This window comes from Macrobrachium rosenbergii, chromosome 22, assembly GCF_040412425.1.
Source record: "Macrobrachium rosenbergii isolate ZJJX-2024 chromosome 22, ASM4041242v1, whole genome shotgun sequence".
In the NCBI taxonomy this organism is placed as follows: domain Eukaryota; kingdom Metazoa; phylum Arthropoda; class Malacostraca; order Decapoda; family Palaemonidae; genus Macrobrachium; species Macrobrachium rosenbergii.
In genome coordinates, this window is record NC_089762.1 from 734,976 (window position 1) to 739,975 (window position 5,000).

The 5,000-nt window shown below is 39.7% G+C and overlaps 1 protein-coding gene across 16 annotated transcripts in view; it reads right to left on the bottom strand.

Annotated features, from left to right (window-relative positions):
- Window positions 1–5,000, bottom strand: part of OtopLa (Otopetrin-like a) — a 491,407-nt gene that overhangs the window by 277,161 nt on the left and 209,246 nt on the right. The gene's annotated exons all lie outside the window — the stretch shown is intronic.

Below are 5,000 nucleotides of genomic sequence, written 5' to 3' on the forward strand. Positions count from 1 at the left end.
GGTAGGTTACTTGTTTGCACTCACCGAACTAGAGAACTGTGAAAATCTATGAAGAATCCCATTTAACACCAAGGCTAAAGGTCAATCAAACACGCAGTATGATAAGGAATGTATATATAGATTACTGTTATTATTATTATTATTATTATTATTACTATTATTATTAGTGTTGCAAAATCATTTTGATAAGAAACAAACCATGACATAACGTAGCAATATTCCTCAGAATATAATGCATGTGTAGAAAGCAGAATTGGGGGAGAGAAGCACAGTAAAATGCAATTGTAATGAAAATTAACTAAACATACATAAAAGTTTAACACAAACATGTACAAATTGAACGTGACTTCCAAAAATTATGAAAATCAGCAAAAAAGGCCTATGAAGCAACTGTGCACTGTAATGTAATATCTAAATCAAGAGTTAAATTTCCTTATCTGTCAAATGTTTCTCGCGATCAAATCAAAGACAAAATACTATAATTTTATAGGTCACTCATTCCCACCTCTCTCACGCGAAGGGAATATTTAGGAATTAGATTAACAGATCAACGAGAAGAAACCGACAGCAAATGTAAAAAAAAAAAAATACAATCGCATTACAGAATCCAGTCCCAGGGCGTTTCCCCTGATGAAAGAAAATAATTTCAATGGAATATGGACAACACAACATACCAATGCAATGCATGGATAAATAGACCCCATTAACAGATTTTCAAGGCCAGTTTAAATAACAATGAAGACCGATGTAAATATTTGACTTATAACTCGATGACAACGAAACATAAATGGACTCACTCCAAGAGTGCCGGTCGAACGAGAAGCCAATTTTCGATTCTCGTCCGTTGAAATATACACAAACGACGAGAACTCGAGAGTTAACCTATCTCCTTGAAGTGCGAGTTTGTGTTCCCCCACCAGGCTCTCCTTGCAGTATCAGTTTGACTTGGGAAGATATCATTATACTGTCTTGGTTTTGCCACCATAAGAAATGAATAAGAAATCGAAATGCTGTGTATAGAATGGTACTGACCGTGACACCAATGTCATCCGAAATTTATATAGCCTACTTCAAATCGAAAATAATGTACTTTCGCTACAAATTCCAGTTACAAACAAAAAAACTGTCAGTTAAGATACAGGGTAAGCTCAGCCATATAGATATCCACCGTTCCCATAAAGCAATAGCCGAATCATGAAAAGGTGTTTTTAACGAGTAATGACTGCATTACATGTGCCGGAATATTTGCTGAATCAAAACTCTGTCGTAGCATGAGTCATATATTTCGATATTACATTGGAGAGGAATTATCAGGACAGTGCAGGAACAAGTCAAAAGACCAAATGCCCCGCCGATCCATCTGGGCCTTTCCTGGGACTGTACATTCAGAGTCAATTTGGGAGAGAGAATTCGAGTGAAAGACGGTAACTGTAATCTCTGCCCGCATAACACGCCCTCAAGTTGAGATTAATGCCCGTGATGGGGAATCTGGAATCACACGAGGAGATTAAAGTAACATGTTTGTCAAAATACCCAAACAGATAAAGAAAAGCAAGTAAAAAATGCGCCGAAGTTTCTTCGGTGCAATCGAGTTTTCTGTACAGCATATAATGCTGTATGAAACTCCCAGTCACGGACCATGAAACTCTCATCCGCGGCTCACGAAGCTTTCAGCCACGGCCCTATGGTGGCCTGTGTTGTTGGCACCTACAGCGGTGTGCCAGACGCACGATCATGGCTAACTTTAACCTTAAATAAAATATAAACTACTGAGGCTAGACGGCTGAAATCTGGTATGTTTGGTGATTGGTGGGTGGATGATCAACATACCAATTTGCAGCCCTCTAGCCTCAGTAGTTTTTAAGATCTGAGGGCGGACAGAAAGATGGGGACGGACAGACAAGTAGCCCGCTCATTAGTTTTCTGTAACAGAAAACTAATAAAAGGTCAATTAGAGAGAGAGAGGAGGGAGGGCGCGGGAGAAGGTTCAGCTGAAACTTCATAACTACATGAGACATAAAAAAAAAAAATCAGCAAAGCTTTGGTAAAGATGGGCATAAGCAAGTGAAACAGAGGATGGAAATTAAATGCTTTCGAATGTTATAATCTGACTAATATAGGCACTTTTTTTTGGCATAACTGAATATTAGACATCAGAAGAATGACACTGAAAATGAACCAATCCCCATAACAGTGCAAAATAGTAAATGCGAACGAAATATAACAAGAGAGAGAGAGAGAGAGAGAGAGAGAGAGAGAGAGAGAGAGAGAGAGAGCAGCTTCTTTACACCAGAGTGAAAAGGGAGTGGCGCCATTTCAGTCGAGATTGTCCATTACAATTACCCTTCTCAAATTGCAGGGTCCTAATGCTAGGCCTCAGGGGAGCATTACTGCTGTTACTGACGAAACTCAGAATTCAGTTTTAATTCCCAAAGACTCCAGGAAGTCTTTTTTAATTTTTACTTGATTTGCATGAGGATGAAATTACGTTCTACAGCAAATTTTATATCTTCCTTCCCTCACATAATAATAATAATAATAATAATAATAATAATAATAATAATAATAATAATAACAGCTATCATTATTTTTTCCTCTATCTACTGCATCTTTCTTTCCAAGCTAATCTTCACTCCGTATCTTCAACTAAGTGGCTATTTGCGCCCTGTCTTCTTCTTCTTTCAATGTCATTTCGATGGGATTGCCAGGCTCTTCCCAAACAACCGAAATCTTCCCTCTCTGAGATTTTCTCAACCGAAATCTTCCCTCTTCGAGTTTTTCTCGACCGAAATCTTCCCTCTTCGAGTTTTTCTCAACCGAAATCTTCCCTCTTCGAGTTTTTTCTCTACCGAAATCTTCCCTTTCTGAGTTTTTTCAACCGAAATCTTCCCTCTTCGGTTTTTCTCAACCGAAATCTTCCCTCTTCGAGATTTTTCTCAACCAAAATCTTCCCTCTGAGTTTTTTCGCAACCGAGATCTTCCCTCTTCGAGTTTTTTCTCAACCGAAATCTTCCATCTTCCAGTTTTTTCTCAACCGAAATCTTCCCTCTTCCAGTTTTTTCTTAAACGAAATCTTCCCTCTCTGAGTTTTTTCTTAACCGAAATCTTCCCTCTTCGAGTTTTTTCTTAAACGAAATCTTCACTCTCTGAGTTCTTTCTCAACCGAAATCTTCCGTCTTCGAGTTTTTTCTCAGCAGAAATCTCCCCTCTTCCAGTTCTTTCTCAACCGAAATCTTCCCTTTCTGAGTTTTTCCTCAACCGAAATCTTCCCTCTCCGAGTTTTTTCTCAACCGAAATCTTCCCTCTATGAGTTCTTTCTCAACCAAAATCTTCCCTTCGAGTTTTTTCTCAACCGAAATCTTCCCTCTCTGAGTTCTTTCTCAACCGAAATCTTCCGTCTTCGAGTTTTTTCTCAACCGAAATCTTCCCTTTCTGAGTTTTTCCTCAACCGAAATCTTCCGCCTTCGAGGTTTTCTCAACGGAAATCTTCCGTCTTCGAGTCCTTTCTCAACGGAAATCTTCCGTCTTCGAGTCCTTTCTCAACGGAAATCTTCCGTCTTCGAGTCCTTTCTCAACGGAAATCTTCCGTCTTCGAGTTCTTTCTCAACGGAAATCTTCCGTCTTCGAGTCCTTTCTCAACGGAAATCTTCCGTCTTCGAGTCCTTTCTCAACGGAAATCTTCCTTCGAGTCCTTCTTCAACGAAAGTCCTTTCTCAACGGAAATCTTTCCGTCCTTTCTTCGAAATCTTCCGTCTTCGAGTCCTTTCTCAACGGAAATCTTCCGTCTTCGTCCTTTTCGAGTTCTTTCTCAACCAAAATCTTCCGTCTTCGAAATCTTCCGTCTTTCCTTTCTCAACCAAAATCTTCCGTCTTCGAGTTTTTTCTCAACCGAAATCTTCCGTCTTCGAGTTTTTTCTCAACCGAAATCTTCCCTCTCTGAGCTTTTTCTCAACCGAAATCTTCCCTCTATGAGTTTTTTCTCAACCGAAATCTTCCGTCTTCGAGTTTTTTCTCAACCGAATTCTTCCCTTTCTGAGTTCTTTTTCAACCGAAATCTTCCCTCTCTGAGTTTTTTCTCAACCGAAATCTTCCCTCTTCGAGCTTTTTCTCAACCGAAATCTTCCCTTTCTGAATTTTTCCTCAACCGAAATCTTCTCTCTTCCAGTTTTTTCTCAACCGAAATCTTCCCTCTTCGAGTTTTTTCTAAACCGAAATCTTCCCTCTTCGAGTTTTTTCTCAAGCGAAATCTTCCCTCTTCGAGTTTTTTCTCAAGCGAAATCTTCCGTCTTCGAGTTTTTTCTCAACCGAAATGTCCCCTCTTCGAGTTATTTCTCAACCGAAATCTTCCCTCTCATTTCTTTCTCAACCGAAATCTTCCCTTTCTCATTTCTTTCTCAACCGAAATCTTCCCTCTCTGATTTTTTCTCAACCGAAATCTTCCCTCTTCGAGCTTTTTGTCAACCGAAATCTTCCCTTTCTGAGGTTTTTCTTAACCGAAATCTTTCCTCTTCGAGTTTTTTCTCAACCGAAATCTTCCCTTTCTGAGTTTTTCCTCGACCGAAATCTTCCCTCTTCGAGTTTTTTCACTTCCCTCTTCAGTTCTTAGTGTGGACCCTACGAAGATGCATCGTCTTAGTGTGGCTCCTAGGAAGATGCATCGTGATCTCTGCGCGTCCCCCCAAAAGTCTCAGCTCTTCCCGCTCTACAACTCACACTTGAGCACCCTCAACAAGATTGGCTTTTATGACTGCTGTAGAAAACTTCACAATGAGTTTCTGCAGCTTCATTTACGTATACCACAAGTCTAAAACTTTTTCGTTTCCCGCTGGGAATTCTCGCTATTTCCTGATGTTTTATCTGCTCAGCGCATCACTGTCCCCAGATACTTAAAACTAATCATTTTTTTTAGTTGTTTATTATTTATGTTAGACTGTAGTTTGTTCTCCTCCAACCAAATTTACTACACACCATCAGCATTCACCAAGAGACCTCCCTTTCCC